Source organism: Pseudophryne corroboree, chromosome 5 (genome assembly GCF_028390025.1).
Source record: "Pseudophryne corroboree isolate aPseCor3 chromosome 5, aPseCor3.hap2, whole genome shotgun sequence".
Taxonomy (NCBI): Eukaryota; Metazoa; Chordata; class Amphibia; order Anura; family Myobatrachidae; genus Pseudophryne; species Pseudophryne corroboree.
Window position 1 is genome coordinate 566,234,543 of NC_086448.1, and position 20,818 is coordinate 566,255,360.

At 46.0% G+C, this 20,818-nt stretch overlaps 1 long non-coding RNA gene across 1 annotated transcript in view; it reads left to right on the top strand.

The window, feature by feature from the left end:
• LOC134929226 (uncharacterized) overlaps positions 1–20,818 on the top strand; it is a 237,948-nt gene that overhangs the window by 182,774 nt on the left and 34,356 nt on the right. The window lies entirely within an intron of this gene.

The following is a 20,818-nucleotide window of genomic DNA, read 5'->3' on the forward strand; positions in this document are numbered from 1 at the left end:
ATAGTGTATAGCTTTATGTTTTAAGGTAATATTTGACATTATCACTATCTATCTATCTATCTATCTATCTATCTATCTATCTATCTATCTATCTATTTGAATTAATACACTCCTCTAGTAGTTTCTAATTATATTTGTGTTGTAATTAATTGAAACGAAACTGTTATCTGCCCCTTTATATTTTTTTTATTACGTTTTGATATGAACATACAGACTCATCTTGCAAATTTATAAATGTATTCTCTTTCAGCCATACTATGTTTTCGGGTCATGGTATAAACCGTTCAAAGGACAGTGCACCCACTTATGGGTTATAATTTTAAGTGCTCTGGAACTTAAAAAAAAACATTAGTTTGAACAACTGTTTCAGCATCCTTCGCCTGAGTAGGGGATTGAAACAATTTATCAGTTATACAAAGTTGTATCAGAGTATAATTTGCTGGAACATTTGGGAGGATTATTGACTGTGTGAGTGTTTTGGATACATTTTTATGCATATTGTTTATTATAATTTTATATGGGATTATTAAAAGGTGATATTCTAACTAGAGATGTGCACCGGAAATTTTTCGGGTTTTGTGTTTTGGTTTTGGATTCGGTTCCGCTGCCGTGTTTTGGATTCGGACGCGTTTTGGCAAAACCTCCCTGAAATATTTTTGTCGGATTCGGGTGTGTTTTGGATTCGGGTGTTATTTTTCAAAAAACCCTCAAAAACAGCTTAAATCATAGAATTTGGGGGTAATTTTGATCCCATAGTATTATTAACCTCAATAACCATAATTTCCACTCATTTCCAGTCTATTCTGAACGGTATCCGTTCACATGGTCGACCATGTTATGGTCGACAGTCATTAGGTCGACCACTATTGGTCGACATTGACATGGTCGACATGGACACATGGTCGACACATGAAAATGGTCGACACGTGAAAGGTCGACACATGAAAAGGTCGACATGAGTTTTTTAACTTTTTTTTCTTTTGGGGAACTTTTCCATACTTTACGATCCACATGGACTACGATTGGAACGGTAAAGTGTGCCGAGCGAAGCGAAGGCACCATGCCCGAGCATGGCGAGCGAAGCGAGCGAACTAATTGGGGTTCCCAGTCACTTTACGCAAAAAACGACACCAAAAAAAGTAAAAAAACTCATATCGACCTTTTCATATGTCGACCTTTCATGTGTCGACCATTTTCATGTGTCGACCATGTGTCCATGTCAACCATGTCAATGTCGACCAATAGTGGTCGACCTAATGACTGTCGACCATAACATGGTCGACCATTCATACCGGAACCATTCTGAACACCTCACACCTCAAAATATTGCTGTAAAAATCGCATGTTTTCCAAAATTGCAAACTATTACATTTAGCCTAATATGTCCTAATGGACGCTCTATAGTGAGTAAGTGTGATCCATGATTGTTGTGTGCACAGAGGCATATCTAGGGTAGGGCGAGTGGGGCACGTGCCCTGGGCGCCTTGGCAGGCCCAGGAGAGGGGGGCGCCGCCGGCGGCCAGGGCATCATGCCCCACTCGCCCACGTCACGCCGAAATGTGAGGGGAGGAGAGCGCACCGTCTCTCCCTCCCCTCACCGCCGCTGAAAGCCCTAGCAGCGCAGCAAGCAGCGCTGCTGTGTCCGGCCTCTGGCGGCGTTAGCCAATCAGAGCTTGCGGACCGGCTCCTGATTGGCTGCCGGTCCACGAGCTCTGATTGGCTAGCGAACCGGCGCCACACAGCCGCCGGAGACCTGTCCTGGAGCGGTGAGGGGAATGAGAGGCGCTCTCCTCCCCTCACATAGAACAAGAGGCGCCGCCGCGCCGGTGACTCGGTAAGTGACTGGGGGGGAGGAGGGGGGGAGAGCACAGTGGGGCATGTCACTGGCACAGTGGGGCATGTAACTGGCACAGTGTGGGGCATGTATCTGGCACAGTGAGGTATGTAACTGGCACAGTGGGGCATTGTATCTGGCACTGTGGGACAATGTATCTGGCACTGTTGGGCATTGTAACTGGCACTGTGGGGTATGTATCCGGCACTGTGGGGCATTGTATCCGGCACTGTGGGACAATGTAACTGGCACTGTGGGGCATGTATCTGGCACTGTGGGGCATGTATCTGGCACTGTGGGGCATTGTATCTGGCACTGTGGGGCATTGTATCTGGCACTGTGGGGCATTGTATCTGGCACTGTGGGGCATTGTATCTGGCACTGTGGGGCAATGTAACTGGCACTGTGGGGCATTGTATCTGGCACTGTGGTTCAGTGTAACTGGCACTGTGGGGCATGTATCTGGCACTGGGGGGCATTGTATCTGGCACTGTGGGGCATTGTATCTGGCACTGTGGGGCAATGTAACTGGCACTGTGGGGCAATGTAACTGGCACTGTGGGGCAATGTAACTGGCACTGTGGGGCATTGTATCTGGCACTGTGGGGCAATGTAACTGGCACTGTGGGGCATGTATCTGGCACTGTGGGGCATTGTATCCGGCACTGTGGGACAATGTAACTGGCACTGTGGGGCATGTATCTGGCACTGTGGGGCATGTATCTGGCACTGTGGGGCATTGTATCTGGCACTGTGGGGCATTGTATCTGGCACTGTGGGGCATTGTATCTGGCACTGTGGTGCAGTGTAACTGGCACTGTGGGGCATGTATCTGGCACTGGGGGGCATTGTATCTGGCACTGTGGGGCATTGTATCTGGCACTGTGGGGCAATGTAACTGGCACTGTGGGGCAATGTAACTGGCACTGTGGGGCAATGTAACTGGCACTGTGGGGCATTGTATCTGGCACTGTGGGGCAATGTAACTGGCACTGTGGGGCATGTATCTGGCACTGTGGGGCATTGTATCTGGCACTGTGGGGCAATGTAACTGGCATTGTATCTGGCAATGTGGGGCAATGTAACTGGCACTGTGGGCCATTTTCAGTGGCCACACCCCTTCTGGAGCGTGGCCACACCCCTTCTGGAGCATGGTCACACCCCTTCTGGTGTGTGGCCACACCCATTTTTCGCCGTGCACGCCTTCACCGCGCGCACATGCTTCTTTTGCTATGTTTTTTTTCCTTTTTTTGGGGGGGGGGCATATTACATCTTGCCCTGGGCACCAAAAAACCCTAGTTACGCCTCTGTGTGTGCAACTTTATCACTCTCCACTTGCATCTAAAAGTGTGTAACTGGTAATGCTGGGGAGTTTGCATTAGTGAGGGCATAATGACACAGTTGACAGCTATGCAGAGTTGGGATGCCGTGCACCAGATAAAGGGATGGAAAACTCATAATTATGGCAGCTATGAAACTAACTCTGTGGATAGTGGCAGTGTGGTCACATAGATGCTTACAATGCTGCATGCTATTGAAAATGGGTATTTTGTTGTGTTAATTTTGGCTGACATATTCATCAACATCTGAGTAAGGAGGGGAAGAAGTGTTTTAGTAGCTTTTTTTTTAAGAAACATGATTTTAGGATAGCATACATTTTCTTTGTATTAGTTTTGTACATGATTGCATATACCAGTGACTCCTAAACCTTTCTGAATCACAGCACCCTAGAGTATCAGAATATATTTCACGGCACCCCTAGGCTTAAAGTTTCTTATCGAGAAATTTAGAAAAAAATATTAAATTAAGTAAATTGTGTTTTTATGTCGTCCTTAAGTTCAATTGTGTGGTGAGGGACAAGATTGGTTTCTGTTTGTCTACATATGTTATGATTGGAAGCCAGCAGCACTGGTTTTGCCTATTACATTAACCACAAATAATTTTAAAATTTTTCTGGATCACAAATGCAAGGCACCCCTGCAAGTGTCCCGAGGCACCCAGTTTGAGAACCACTGGCCTATACAGAGGTGTCTTTTGACTACCACATTGGAATAATGAGGTATCAAACTCTATGTACTATAAACCTCCTAATGGCTGATGGCCGCACCTCCCTCATGACAGTGAAACATTCAAAACAACTTATACTATAAAATAATGACAGAGACATGTATTTTGGCAGAAAGTTGTTAGCTATTTATTTATATAATCTAATAACTAGAAAAAACCTGTAATGAAATGATTTTAATTTGTATAGTACAAATAAAGAGTATGGTGGCCAGAAAAAAGAATTGCTGAAATCCAACGACAAAAGCCCAAGCTAATTGAACTAACCCAATCAGTGAACCAATCAAACTACCATCCATATGTATCCGCTTAGACCTTCTACCTTGACTACCCACCCTGAAGGGTGATGACGCTGCCCCCTGAAGGGTGGTCCAGCAGATATAAAAGTCAATGAAGGTGAATTCACCTAAACAGCACCAAACTGTCTAAATACTGTGACTACTAACTCAAACAGCGAGAATCTGCCGCTCTCTTCCGCCAACAAATAGCTAATGAGAAAAACAACCGCTAACAAGCCTAAACCAAAACACCAATGAGAATGGAAAGGCAAAAGGGGTTCACTACGATATGCCGGCGGTCGGGCTCCCGGCGACCAGCATACCGGCGCCGGGGGCCCGACTGCCGGCTTACCGACAGTGTGGCGAGCGCAAATGAGCCCCTTGCGGGCTCGCTGCGCTCGCCACGCTACGGGCACCACACTATTTTATTCTCACTCCAGGGGGGTCGTGGACCCCCACGAGGGAGAATAAGTGTCGGTATGCCGGCTGTCGGGATCCCGGCGCCGGTATACTGTGCGCCGGGATCCCGTCAGTCGGCATACTGAAGACCACCCGGCAAAAGGAAAGAGACAATACAAAAATTAGATACAGCCAGATTTATTCACTGACACCACCCCTAACTTTCCTATTGGCCCATAACCTGTCACACCATATCGATCCACCCCCAGCCAAGGAGGTTTAACTCTCTCCATTCCAAGCATTGTCATTCTGCTCTCCTTCTAAAAAACAATAAAAATATTGCACTAACAGAGCCACATTTGGTAAAAACATGCAATGTGTTAACCTTGTATATGTCTACTGATACAAATTTCGTGTATGCACTTCTTCAAAAGACAATTTTTCTAGCACTCCATACTGGTCTTGTGGAACACTGCTCTGCTCTTCCAGCTATTACTTGTGATTCCACAATGACAGTAAAGGGGTGATTTCCCATATGCAGCAAGGCCAGGCGATGCTGCTCCCCCTTCACATAGATAGACATAACTGCATACATATAGTGTGCTCCAACCATATTCCACTTTAGTACTAGCTACATAGCTCATCCAGAGCCACTTCTTGTAAGATCAGAGCGCACAGTAGAGGATAAGCACTTTGGTGGAGGCCAAGATGTTGCTGACTTCAGATGCCGTGGCCAAACCTCAGCCACTGCGTAAATGCTGATTAACATACAGGACAGAAAAAGCAATACCTTTTACACTGAAATTCGAGCAGCTGTGGCTGCTGGATGTAATTTTTAACCTACGTACTTTTTACACAGTTAGCGTACATAGGTCCGTACCGTGTATGCACTTTGCGTACACACGCGGCGACGGACGTACAAAGTACACGCAGTGCATACACACACACACCGACACACTGAGAGCACAATGCAGCTACACGTGTGTCTGAAATACACTTTAAACCTTAGCAGGGAGGAGACACGACACCAATTGTATTTAAGATGTTGGGATCCGACACACCAACATATAATTGCTGAAAGGGGGTTACAACAGATATACAATTACAATAAGAGAAAAGAGGCTACAATACACTGGTACATACGTTTGGTTTTGCCAGTGCCACACGGTCCGGTGCTCAGATCAATCAAGCAAGATTACCTTCAGAGAGAGAGAGAGTGACCGGCTAGGCAGCTTTGGCTTTTATACAGTTGGTAAAAACACAATACAATGGAAACTGTAACCTCTTCATCCATAGGTCAAAGGGCTGGTCATTTATAGTACAGGAGGGGTCATAGGTTGGTTTGAATAGGTGGGCGATGTCTGTTCCAGGTGTGCTTGCAGTTGGTCTCCACTGGGTTCCCGCCAAATATCAGAGTACAGTAAATACAGTATAATAGTAATATTCTGTTCCTGCGCATAATTATGCGCAGGAGCGTGCTATCTTCTGCAAACTCCTACCGGAATGTTGCCCTTAAAATACCCTACAGCTGGATACCAAACACCACCTCATAACCTAATGCTGTCCCCTGTAAAGGTGAATCCCTTTGTTGTTGTACCATTTAAACAAGTATAAATTGCTGGTGTAGTGCATGTGGGCTATGTGTTCATTGTGCACTATGTGGATTAAATATGTGATATGTCTGTGGCTTTTCCATGCGAGTACAAATGCTACCGTAATTACTCATACCATCGCTAATACGCAGGACCGCGTGAGCGGTCATACGCAACTTGCGGATATGTGCACGCACGGCTGAACAAGTACGCGCACGGAGGCCATCTGTGTGGAGTTTGTACGTGATGTGTATACTGTAATATTTTCCGACTTTATGTACAGTAGCTACTGTAGAACTTTAACCATTGTTAATGGTCACCTGAAACAAAAATGCAAGATTCATGCTGCATTCATGCTGTGACGATAGGAGATGGTATAAAAAATACTTTCATTTAAGAAAAAATATAAGTCAGGGAATTGGTAGAAACCATACAGTACCTGAGCTTACAGAATTACATCTGGCTAAACTATATTATTTATATAAATAGGTACTGTCAGTCGATATCATTGCACAAATGCTAACAATTTATCTTGTGTTCTCTTTAGAGGTATCAGGAGTGCAGAAATAATAAGTATACTGTCATATTAACATCCCTCTATGTGTTTTATTGATGTTATTTAATTTTAAACATAAATGCTTCACATTCTAAACAATCAAGTTTGTATTCCCATAAAACAAGCTCAATTATAGTGCACATGCCAGTCAAGGGAGTGACAATCATATAATAAGAATGTGGGATTTGTGAGCAATGCATTTATATGTATACAGTATATGTATGTATTTGCATTGTATGGCATTAACATCAGTAAAAAAAAAATCAGTTGGGAAGTTTTAGGAAAGCTCCACACAATTCAGAAGTCTACTGGGTATTTGGTAACTAGGCAAGAATGCAGCACTCTCTTTTTTTGCAAGAAAGGAAAGTGTGAGGAAAGGCAGGTGTACTGAGGATGGAGCACAGAGTGAATGGAAAGGCAGGTGTACTGAGGACAGAGCACAGAGTGAATGGGAAGACAGGTGTACTGAGGATGGAGCACAGAGTGAATGGAAAGGCAGATGTACTGAGGACAGAGCACAGAGTGAATGAAAAGGCAGGTGTACTGAGGACAGAGCACAGAGTGAACAGAAAGGCAGGTGTGCTGAGGGCGGAGCACAGAGTGAATGGAAAGGCAGGTGTACTGAGGACAGAGCACAGAGTGAATGGGAAGGCAGGTGTACTGAGGACAGAGCACAGAGTAAATGGGAAGGCAGGTGTACTGAGGACAGAGCACAGAGTGAATGGGAAGGCAGGTGTACTAAGGGTGGAGCACAGAGTGAATGGAAAGGCAGGTGTACTAAGGGGTGGAGCACAGAGTGAATGGAAAGGCAGGTGTACTGAAGACGCAGCACAGAGTGAATGGAAAGGCAGGTGTACTGAGGGCGGGGCCCAGAGTGAATAGAAAGGCAAGTGTACTGAGGGCAGAGCATAGAGTGAATAGAAAGGCAGGGGTACAGTACTGAGGGCAGAGCACAGAGTGAATGGAAAGGCAGGTGTACTGAGGGCAGAACACAGAGTGAATGGAAAGGCAGGTGTACTGAGGGCAGAACACAAAGTGACTAGAAAGGCAGGTGTACTGAGGGTGGAGCATAGAGTGATTGGAAAGGCAGGTGTACTGAGGGAGGAGTACAAAGTGAATAGAAAGGCAGGTCTGAGGGTGGAGCATAGAGTGAATAGAAAGGCAGGTGTACAGTACTGTGGGTGGAGCATAGAGTGAATGGAAAGGCAGGTGTACTAAGGGGCGGAGCACAGAGTGAATGGAAAGGCAGGTGTACTGAGGACAGAGCACAGAGTGAATGGAAAGGCAGGTGTACTGAGGGCGAGGCACAGAGTGAATAGAAAGGCAGGTGTACAGTACTGAGGGCAGAGCACAGAGTGAATGGAAAGGAAGGTGTACTAAGGGCATAGCATAGAGAGAATGGAAAGGCAGGTGTACTGAGGGCGGAGTACAGAGTAAATAGAAAGGCAGGTGTACTGAGGATGGAGCACAGAGTGAATAGAAAGGCAGGTGTACAGTACTGAGGGTGAAGCACAGATTGAATAGAAAGGCAGGTGTACTGAGGGCGGAGCACAGAGTGAATGGAAAGGCAGTTGTACTAAGTGTTGGATCACAGAGTGAATAGAAAGGCAGGTGTACTGAGGGTGGAGTACAGAGTGAATAGAAAGGCAGGTGTACTGAGGGTGGAGCACAGAGTGAATGGAAAGGCAGGTGTACTGAGGGTGGAGCATAGAGTGAATAGAAAGGCAGGTGTACAGTACTGAGGGTGGAGCATAGAGTGAATGGAAAGGCAGGTGTACTAAGGGGCGGAGCACAGAGTGAATGGAAAGGCAGGTGTACTGAGGGCAGAGTACAGAGTGAATAGAAAGGCAGGTGTACTGAGGGCACAGCACAGAGTGAATGGTAAGGCAGGTGTACTGAGGGTGGAGCACAGAGTGAATGGAAAGGCAGGTGTACTGAGGGTGGAGCACAGAGTGAATAGAAAGGCAGGTGTAATGAGGGTGGAGCATGGAGTGAATAGAAAGGCAGGTGTACAGTACTGAGGGTGGAGCACTGTGAATGGAAAGGCAGGTGTACTGAGGGTGGAGCACAGAGTGAATAGAAAAGCAGGTGTACAGTACTGAGGGAATTGAAAGGCGGGTGTACTAAGGGATGGAGCACAGAGTGAATGGAAGGGCAGTTGTATTGAGGACGGAGCACAGAGTGAAAGGAAAGGTAGGTGTACTGAGGGTGGAGCACAGAGTGAATGGAAAGGCAGGTGTACTGAGGGCGGAGTACAGAGTGAATAGAAAGGCAGGAGTACTGAGGGCGGAGCGCAGAGTGAATAGAAAGGCATGTGTACTGAGGGTGGAGCACAGAGTGAATAGAAACAGGTGTACTGAGGGTGGAGCACATAGTGAATAGAAAGGCAGGTGTACAGTACTGAGGGTGGAGTACAGAGTGAATAGAAAGCCAAGTGTACTGAGGGTGGAGCACAGAGTGAATGGAAAGGCAGGTGTACTGAGGGCAGAACACAGAGTGAATAGAAAGGCAGGTGTACTGAGGGCATAGCACAAAGTGACTAGAAAGGCAGGTGTACTGAGACAATAGCACAAAGTGACTAGAAAGGCAGGTGTACTGAGGGTGGAGCACAGAGTGAATGGAAAGGCAGGTGTACTGAGGGTGGAGCACAGAGTGATTTGAAAGGTAGGTGCACTGAGGGCATAGCACAAAGTGACTAGAAAGGCAGGTGTACTGAGGGTGGAGTACAGACTGAATAGAAAGGCAGGTGTACTGAGGGCAGTGCACAGAATGAATAGATGGGTTATGAAAGAAAATGTACCTTGGGGGTAATTCCAAGTTGATCGCAGCAGGAAATTTTTTAGCAGTTGGGCAAAACCATGTGTACTGCAGGGGAGGCAGACATAACATTTGCAGAGAGAGTTAGATTTAGGTGGGTTATTTTGTTTCTGTGCAGGGTAAATACTGGCTGCTTTATTTTTACATTGCAAATTAGATTGCAGATTGAACACACCACACCCAAATCTAACTCTCTCTGCAAATGTTATGTCTGCCTCCCCTGCAGTGCACATGGTTTTGCCCAACTGCTAAAAAATTTCCTGCTGCGATCAACTTGCTTGTTTTTATAGTTTCTGATTATTTGACGGTATATAAGTCAAGCAGTGGGAAAAGCCACAAAGATACTTGATTGTAGAAGAATTAATATCATTGCAGGGGGGAGCCTGATTGCCTTATCAGAGGATCAGCAGCATGGAAACACAGCGCTCAGCTTGTCTATCTTCTATAAGCCTGCACCTTCACTCTCACAGGCTAGTTTCACAAAAGTCTCGGGGCGGGCTTATAGAAGACAGACAAGCTGAGGGATGTGACCCGTGCTGCAGTGGCTGCTGAACCCCTGGTAAGGCAGACAACACATATATTACATACAACATTACATCCTACTGTATATGTTTGTATGTGCTGACTGGCTCCCTACTGCAATATATGGTTGGCATTGCAGCCCAGGGGCAGCAGCCACCACTGCCTACTAGTCTGATTGGTGAGCTGCGTAATACCCTTTTCAGACACGTGACCAAGGAATTTGCCGGGTCTAGCAGCCAGCAAATTCCCTGGTATCAGCTCCATGACCCTGGTCGGAGCAGGGTCTGGGACCTGGGACTTACTCTTGGGTTGTGTCTTTTCACACATGCAGTAATCTCGGATTGATGCACATTAACGTTTTGGAATGTCGGAGAAAACCGGAGCACCAAGAAGAATTTACACAAACACATATGAACCCCACTCACCACACTGGTCAAAATCAGAACTAGTCATAACTTTAGTATTTTAAATGTAAAACGATACATATAATAGCAACCTATCCTTCTCTTCCAAAAAATAAAAAAATAAAAAGCAAAAAGCAAACTCTATCAATCTGTGGGCTCTTTTCTGCCATCAAATTCTGTTTCTATTTTGTCTGATAACATAAAATTCTGCTAAGGTAGAATAACTGAATACTCTGGGCCATGATGCATTCAGTGAAACCTACACTCCAGCTGAGAAACCTAATAAAACAGTCCTGCAACACAAAGTTCAATCCAAAAAGCTGTGTTTCTAATCTGGAAAAGTAATAGAATTTGTATTGTGTTGCCTATGTAGTTAACTATCTTTCCTGAGTCTGACCATTAAACCCTGAAGAACCTTCTATATTTCCACTTATCTTCAACACATATAGGCATAGAGGTGCACAATTCTCTATATGTTAAGTCCAATATATATTTTTTAATGACTGTAAGTAGCAATTGAATGGAATAAAGGGGTTACAAAATGGACACTCAGCTTGGTTAGGAAAGATATGAGCTTTCAAGATACAATCACCACAAAGTCTAGACATCAACCACACAACCACATCATATAGGTATAAATTAGAGATGAGCGCCTGAAATTTTTCGGGTTTTGTGTTTTGGTTTTGGGTTCGGTTCCGCGGCCGTGTTTTGGGTTCGAACGCGTTTTGGCAAAACCTCACCGAATTATTTTTGTCGGATTCGGGTGTGTTTTGGATTCGGGTGTTTTTTTCCAAAAACACTAAAAAACAGCTTAAATCATAGAATTTGGGGGTCATTTTGATCCCAAAGTATTATTAACCTCAAAAACCATAATTTACACTCATTTTCAGTCTATTCTGAATACCTCACACCTCACAATATTATTTTTAGTCCTAAAATTTGCACCGAGGTCGCTGTGTGAGTAAGATAAGCGACCCTAGTGGCCGACACAAACACCGGGCCCATCTAGGAGTGGCACTGCAGTGTCACGCAGGATGTCCCTTCCAAAAAACCCTCCCCAAACAGCACATGACGCAAAGAAAAAAAGAGGCGCAATGAGGTAGCTGTGTGAGTAAGATTAGCGACCCTAGTGGCCGACACAAACACCGGGCCCATCTAGGAGTGGCACTGCAGTGTCACGCAGGATGGCCCTTCCAAAAAACCCTCCCCAAACAGCACATGACGCAAAGAAAAAAAGAGGCGCAATGAGGTAGCTGACTGTGTGAGTAAGATTAGCGACCCTAGTGGCCGACACAAACACCGGGCACATCTAGGAGTGGCACTGCAGTGTCACGCAGGATGTCCCTTCCAAAAAACCCTCCCCAAACAGCACATGACGCAAAGAAAAAAAGAGGCGCAATGAGGTAGCTGTGTGAGTAAGATTAGCGACCCTAGTGGCCGACACAAACACCGGGCACATCTAGGAGTGGCACTGCAGTGTCACGCAGGATGTCCCTTCCAAAAAACCCTCCCCAAACAGCACATGACGCAAAGAAAAAAAGAGGCGCAATGAGGTAGCTGTGTGAGTAAGATTAGCGACCCTAGTGGCCGACACAAACACCGGGCCCATCTAGGAGTGGCACTGCAGTGTCACGCAGGATGTCCCTTCCAAAAAACCCTCCCCAATCAGCACATGATGCAAAGAAAAAGAAAAGAAAAAAGAGGTGCAAGATGGAATTATCCTTGGGCCCTCCCACCCACCCTTATGTTGTATAAACAAAACAGGACATGCACACTTTAACCAACCCATCATTTCAGTGACAGGGTCTGCCACACGACTGTGACTGATATGACGGGTTGGTTTGGACCCCCCCCAAAAAAGAAGCAATTAATCTCTCCTTGCACAAACTGGCTCTACAGAGGCAAGATGTCCACCTCATCTTCATCCTCCGATATATCACCGTGTACATCCCCCTCCTCACAGATTATCAATTCGTCCCCACTGGAATCCACCATCTCAGCTCCCTGTGTACTTTGTGGAGGCAATTGCTGCTGGTCAATGTCTCCGCGGAGGAATTGATTATAATTCATTTTAATGAACATCATCTTCTCCACATTTTCTGGATGTAACCTCGTACGCCGATTGCTGACAAGGTGAGCGGCGGCACTAAACACTCTTTCGGAGTACACACTTGTGGGAGGGCAACTTAGGTAGAATAAAGCCAGTTTGTGCAAGGGCCTCCAAATTGCCTCTTTTTCCTGCCAGTATAAGTACGGACTGTGTGACGTGCCTACTTGGATGCGGTCACTCATATAATCCTCCACCATTCTATCAATGTTGAGAGAATCATATGCAGTGACAGTAGACGACATGTCCGTAATCGTTGTCAGGTCCTTCAGTCCGGACCAGATGTCAGCATCAGCAGTCGCTCCAGACTGCCCTGCATCACCGCCAGCGGGTGGGCTCGGAATTCTGAGCCTTTTCCTCGCACCCCCAGTTGCGGGAGAATGTGAAGGAGGAGATGTTGACAGGTCGCGTTCCGCTTGACTTGACAATTTTGTCACCAGCAGGTCTTTCAACCCCAGCAGACCTGTGTCTGCCGGAAAGAGAGATCCAAGGTAGGCTTTAAATCTAGGATCGAGCACGGTGGCCAAAATGTAGTGCTCTGATTTCAACAGATTGACCACCCGTGAATCCTTGTTAAGCGAATTAAGGGCTGCATCCACAAGTCCCACATGCCTAGCGGAATCGCTCCGTGTTAGCTCCTTCTTCAATGCCTCCAGCTTCTTCTGCAAAAGCCTGATGAGGGGAATGACCTGACTCAGGCTGGCAGTGTCTGAACTGACTTCACGTGTGGCAAGTTCAAAGGGCATCAGAACCTTGCACAACGTTGAAATCATTCTCCACTGCACTTGAGACAGGTGCATTCCATCTCCTATATCGTGCTCAATTGTATAGGCTTGAATGGCCTTTTGCTGCTCCTCCAACCTCTGAAGCATATAGAGGGTTGAATTCCACCTCGTTACCACTTCTTGCTTCAGATGATGGCAGGGCAGGTTCAGTAGTTTTTGGTGGTGCTCCAGTCTTCTGTACGTGGTGCCTGTACGCCGAAAGTGTCCCGCAATTTTTCTGGCCACCGACAGCATCTCTTGCACGCCCCTGTCGTTTTTTAAAAAATTCTGCACCACCAAATTCAAGGTATGGGCAAAACATGGGACGTGCTGGAATTTGCCCATATTTAATGCACACACAATATTGCTGGCGTTGTCCGATGCCACAAATCCACAGGAGAGTCCAATTGGGGTAAGCCATTCCGCGATGATCTTCCTCAGTTGCCGTAAGAGGTTTTCAGCTGTGTGCGTATTCTGGAAAGCGGTGATACAAAGCGTAGCCTGCCTAGGAAAGAGTTGGCGTTTGCGAGATGCTGCTACTGGTGCCGCCGCTGCTGTTCTTGCGGCGGGAGTCCATACATCTACCCAGTGGGCTGTCACAGTCATATAGTCCTGACCCTGCCCTGCTCCACTTGTCCACATGTCCGTGGTTAAGTGGACATTGGGTACAACTGCATTTTTTAGGACACTGGTGAGTCTTTTTCTGACGTCCGTGTACATTCTCGGTATCGCCTGCCTAGAGAAGTGGAACCTAGATGGTATTTGGTAACGGGGGCACACTGCCTCAATAAATTGTCTAGTTCCCTGTGAACTAACGGCGGATACCGGACGCACGTCTAACACCAACATAGTTGTCAAGGACTCAGTTATCCGCTTTGCAGTAGGATGACTGCTGTGATATTTCATCTTCCTCGCAAAGGACTGTTGAACAGTCAATTGCTTACTGGAAGTAGTACAAGTGGGCTTACGACTTCCCCTCTGGGATGACCATCGACTCCCAGCGGCAACAACAGCAGCGCCAGCAGCAGTAGGCGTTACACGCAAGGATGCATCGGAGGAATCCCAGGCAGGAGAGGACTCGTCAGACTTGCCAGTGACATGGCCTGCAGGACTATTGGCATTCCTGGGGAAGGAGGAAATTGACACTGAGGGAGTTGGTGGGGTGGTTTGCGTGAGCTTGGTTACAAGAGGAAGGGATTTACTGGTCAGTGGACTGCTTCCGCTGTCACCCAAAGTTTTTGAACTTGTCACTGACTTATTATGAATGCGCTGCAGGTGACGTATAAGGGAGGATGTTCCGAGGTGGTTAACGTCCTTACCCCTACTTATTACAGCTTGACAAAGGGAACACACGGCTTGACACCTGTTGTCCGCATTTCTGGTGAAATACCTCCACACCGAAGAGCTGATTTTTTTGGTATTTTCACCTGGCATGTCAACGGCCATATTCCTCCCACGGACAACAGGTGTCTCCCCGGGTGCCTGACTTAAACAAACCACCTCACCATCAGAATCCTCCTGGTCAATTTCCTCCCCAGCGCCAGCAACACCCATATCCTCCTCATCCTGGTGTACTTCAACACTGACATCTTCAATCTGACTATCAGGAACTGGACTGCGGGTGCTCCTTCCAGCACTTGCAGGGGGCGTGCAAATGGTGGAAGGCGCATGCTCTTCACGTCCAGTGTTGGGAAGGTCAGGCATCGCAACCGACACAATTGGACTCTCCTTGTGGATTTGGGATTTCAAAGAATGCACAGTTCTTTGCGGTGCTTTTGCCAGCTTGAGTCTTTTCAGTTTTCTAGCGAGAGGCTGAGTGCTTCCATCCTCATGTGAAGCTGAACCACTAGCCATGAACATAGGCCAGGGCCTCAGCCGTTCCTTGCCACTCCGTGTGGTAAATGGCATATTGGCAAGTTTACGCTTCTCCTCCGACAATTTTATTTTAGGTTTTGGAGTCCTTTTTTTTCTGATATTTGGTGTTTTGGATTTGACATGCTCTGTACTATGACATTGGGCATCGGCCTTGGCAGACGACGTTGCTGGCATTTCATCGTCTCGGCCATGACTAGTGGCAGCAGCTTCAGCACGAGGTGGAAGTGGATCTTGATCTTTCCCTAATTTTGGAACCTCAACTTTTTTGTTCTCCATATTTTATAAGCAGAACTAAAAGGCACCTCAGGTAAACAATGGAGATGGATGGATTGGATACTAGTATACAATTATGGACGGACTGCCACGGTTAGGTGGTATAAAAAAACCACGGTTAGGTGGTATATAATACAATTATGGATGGACGGACTGCCTGCCGAGTGCCGACACAGAGGTAGCCACAGCCGTGAACTACCGCACTGTACACTGGTTGATAAAGAGATAGTAGTATACTCGTAACAACTAGTATGACGACGGTATAAAGAATGAAAAAAAAACCACGGTTAGGTGGTATATATTATAATACAATTATGGTTGGACGGACTGCCTGCCGAGTGCCGACACAGAGGTAGCCACAGCCGTGAACTACCGCACTGTACACTGGTTGATAAAGAGATAGTAGTATACTCGTAACAACTAGTATGACGACGGTATAAAGAATGAAAAAAAAACCACGGTTAGGTGGTATATATTATAATACAATTATGGATGGACGGACTGCCTGCCGAGTGCCGACACAGAGGTAGCCACAGCCGTGAACTACCGCACTGTACACTGGTTGATAAAGAGATAGTAGTATACTCGTAACAACTAGTATGACGACGGTATAAAGAATGAAAAAAAAACCACGGTTAGGTGGTATATATTATAATACAATTATGGTTGGACGGACTGCCTGCCGAGTGCCGACACAGAGGTAGCCACAGCCGTGAACTACCGCACTGTACACTGGTTGATAAAGAGATAGTAGTATACTCGTAACAACTAGTATGACGACGGTATAAAGAATGAAAAAAAAACCACGGTTAGGTGGTATATATTATAATACAATTATGGATGGACGGACTGCCTGCCGAGTGCCGACACAGAGGTAGCCACAGCCGTGAACTACCGCACTGTACTGTGTCTGCTGCTAATATAGACTGGTTGATAAAGAGATAGTATACAATACTACTAATATACTGGTGGTCAGGCACTGGTCACCACTAGTCACACTGGCAGTGGCACTCCTGCAGCAAAAGTGTGCACTGTTTAATTTTAATATAATATTATTTATCATGTACTCCTGGCTCCTGCTATAACAACCTGCAGTGCTCCCCAGTCTCCCCCACAATTATAAGCTTTATATACAATACATTGATGTGCAGCACACTGGGCTGAGCAGTGCACACAGACTGAGTCACTGTGTGACTGTGTATCGTTTTTTTCAGGCAGAGAACGGATATATTAAATAAAACAAACAACTGCACTGTCTCTGGTGGTCACTGGTCACTGTGGTCGTCAGTCACTAAACTCTGTCTGCACTCTCTTCTAATCTACAGTATCACAGCAATCTCTCTCTCTCTCTCTCTTCTAAATCTAATCTAAATGGAGAGGACGCCAGTCACGTCCTCTCCCTATCAATCTCAATGCACGTGTGAAAATGGCGGCGACGCGCGGCTCCTTATATAGAATCCGAGTCTCGCGAGAATCCGACAGCGTCATGATGACGTTCGGGCGCGCTCGGGTTAACCGAGCAAGGCGGGAAGATCCGAGTCGCTCGGACCCGTGAAAAAAAAGTGAAGTTCGTGCGGGTTCGGATTCAAAGAAACCGAACCCGCTCATCTCTAGTATAAATCACAACTTACAGACATCAACTATATCATATAGGCATATTTATGTTTGTGTATATATATATATATATATATATATATATATAGACAAACAGTGGCAGTTGCTCTATCATTCTTGGAGATAAGTATATATCAGGTACTAGAAAGGGGGAGGGGTCACAGACAAACAGCAGACAGAGAGGGGTGTGCTTTTTCCCCCCCTGGTATCCCCTCAGCACACTAAAAAATTACCTGTAACCATACCTGAGACTATCTAGTAAGAGAATTTCAGAGAATTTGTCACACGTGTTTGCAAAGACATGTTTAGCTACTGAGCCTTGCCAAGGCTTCTCCGATATTAGCAGTCCTAACACTACATAATAGCATTGCCCACATAGGGCCATGTGATTTGTCTACAGTAAGGCCTCATGACAAAGGCTCATACTAAAACACATACAGACAGAGAGCTAACTTACCCAGGAACCACCCCCAGGATTTCCCATTAGCACTACAAGGAACACCATGCCTTCCAAATACTGCTCCCATTCAATGCCTTTCTCACGCATTCAGACAAACAGTGGCAGTTGCTCTATCATTCCTGGAGATAATTATATATCAGGTGCTAGAAAGGGGGAGGGGGTCACAGACAAACAGCAGGCAGAGAGGGGTGCTCTTTTCCCCCTGGTATCCCCCCAGCACATTAAAAAATTACCTGTAACCATACTTGAGCCTATCTGGTAATAGAATTTCAGAGAATTGGTCACACTTGTTTGCAAAGACATGTTTAGCTGACTGAGCCTCGCCAAGGCTTCTCCGCTATCAGCAGTCCTAGCACTACGTAATAGCAGTGCCCACATAGGGCCATGTGATTTGTCTACAGTAAGGCCTCATGATAAAGGCTTATACTAAAACAAATACAGAGAGCTAACTTACCCGGTAGCCACCCCAATGATCTCCCATTAGCACTACAAGGAACACCATGCCTTCCAAATACTGCTCCCATTCAATGCCTTTCTCACACATGCAAACAAACAGTGGCAGTTGCTCTGTCATTCCTGGAGATAATTATATATCAGGTGCTAGAAAGGGGGAGGGGTCACCCGACAAACAGCAGACAGAGAGGGGGGTGCTTTTTCCCCCTGGTATCCCCCCAGAACACTAAAAAAATGACCTGTAACCATACCTGAGACTACCTGGTAATAGAATTTCAGAGAATTGGTCACACATGTTTGCAAAGACATGTTTAACTACTGAGCCTCGCCAAGGCTTCTCTGATATCAGCAGTCCTAACACTACATAATAGCATTTCCCACATGGGGCCATGTGATTTATCTACAGTAAGGCCTCATGATAAAGGCTCATACTAAAACACATCCACACAGAGAGCTAACTTACCCAGGAGCCACCCCAGGATCTCCCATTAGCACTACAAGGAACAGCATGCCTTCCAGATACTGCTCCCATTCAATGCCTTTCTCACACATGCAGACAAACAGTGGCAGTTGCTCTATTATTCCTGGAGATAATTATATATTAGGTGCTAGAAAGGGGGAGGGGTCACAGACAAAACAGAAGACAGAGAGGGGGTGCTTCCCTCCCCCCCCTGGTATCCTCCCAGTGCACTAAAAAATTACCTGTAACCATACCTGAGCCTATCTGGTAATAGAATTTTGGAGAATTGGTCACACATGTTTGCAAAGATATTTAGCTGCTGAACCTTGCCAAGGCTTCTCCGATATCAGCAGTCCCCCTCTCTGTCTGCTGTTTGCCTGTGACCCCTCCGCATTTCTAGCACCTGATATGTAATTATCTCCAGAAAAGATAGAGCAACTGCCACTGTTTGTCTGCATGTGTGAGAAAGGCACTGAATGAGGGCAGTATTTGGAAGGCATGGTGTTCCTTGTAGTGCTAATGGGAGATCCTGGGGGTGGCTCCTGGGTAAAGAAGCTCTCTGTCTGGATGTGTTTTAGTATGAGCCTTTATCATGAGGCCTTACTGTAGACAAATCACATGCCCCTATGTGGGCACTGCTATTATGTAGTGTTAGGACTGTTGATATTGGAGAAGCCGTGGCGAGGCTCAGCAGCTAAACATGTCTTAGCAAACACGTGTGACCAATTCTCTGAAATTCTATTACCAGATAGTCTCAGGTATGGTTATAGGTAATTTTTTTAGTGTGCTGGGGGGGGGGGGGGGATACCAGGGGGGGAAGCACCTCCCTCTCTGTCTGATATATATATATATATATATTTTTTTTTTTTTATTATTTAATTTTTTTTCTTGTATCTGCACTCTTCAACATCAGATATATTCAATGGTGGAGTGCTCCAATAGAGAACAATCAAAATTGATCCAAAAATACACAGTCACAAAAATTGTGCACTCTCCATACAAAGAATTTCAAATAATGAAAAAGTTTTATTTAGACAATACTCACAAAAAAGACATAGCCAAAATGCGTATGTGTAAGTTGATGTTTCGGTCCATGTAGGACCTTCTTCAGGACAAACAGCTATGAATCACTTCGGCAACAGAGCCAAAGAGTCATTCTACTCGGGTACAGTGGGTAAAATAAGTATTGAACACATCAACATTTTTCTCAGCAATATACAGTATTTGTAATTAGGCTATTGCAATGAAATTTTAACCAAATTTCAGCAACAACTTATGCAATTGACACATGCAAAGAAATCAAACCATAGATGTCCATAAATCAAGTTTTGTATATCATATGCCCCCAATAGAGCACAGTGGGGGCATATGTGTATCTGGCACTGTGGGGGCATATGTATATCTGGCATATGTATATCAGGCACTGTGGGGGCATATGTGTATCTGGCACAGTGTGGGCATATGTGTATCTATGGGGGCATATGTGTATCATATGCCCCCAATAGTGCACAGTGGGGGCATATATGTATCTGGCACTGTGGGGGCATATGTATATTTGGCACTGTGGGGGCATATGTATATCAGGCACTGTGGGGACATATGTGTATCTGGCACAGTGTGGGCATATGTGTATCTATAATGTTTAATAACATATGTGTATGCCCCCATAGATACACATATGCCCACACTGTGCCAGAGTGTGCCACAGTGCCAGTGCACACAGATACACATATGCCCCCACTGTGCACTATTGGGGGCATATGTGTATCTGGCACTATTGGTGGCATATGTGTATCTGGCATTGCACTACTGAGGGCATATTTGTATCTGGCCCCCATGTGTATATCACACACCCATTTTTCTCTAACGTCCTAGTGGATGCTGGGGACTCCGTAAGGACCATGGGGAATAGACGGGCTCCGCAGGAGACTAGGCACTCTAAAGAAAGATTCAGTACTATCTGGTGTGCACTGGCTCCTCCCTCTATGCCCCTCCTCCAGACCTCAGAATCTGTGCCCGGCCAGAGCTGGGTGCTCCTAGTGGGCTCTCCTGAGCTTGCTAGAAAAGAAAGTATTTTGTCAGATTTTTTATTTTCAGAGAGCTTCTGCTGGCAACAGACTCTCTGCTACGAGGGACTGAGGGGAGAGAAGCAAACCTACTCACGGCAGCTAGGTAGCGCTTCTTAGGCTACTGGACACCATTAGCTCCAGAGGGATCGAACACAGGTACCTAACCTTGATCGTCCGTTCCCGGAGCCGCGCCGCCGTCCCCCTCGCAGAGCCAGAAGTACAGAAGCAGCAGAAGCATGAAGACATCGAAATCGGCGGCTGAAGACTCCTGTCTTCA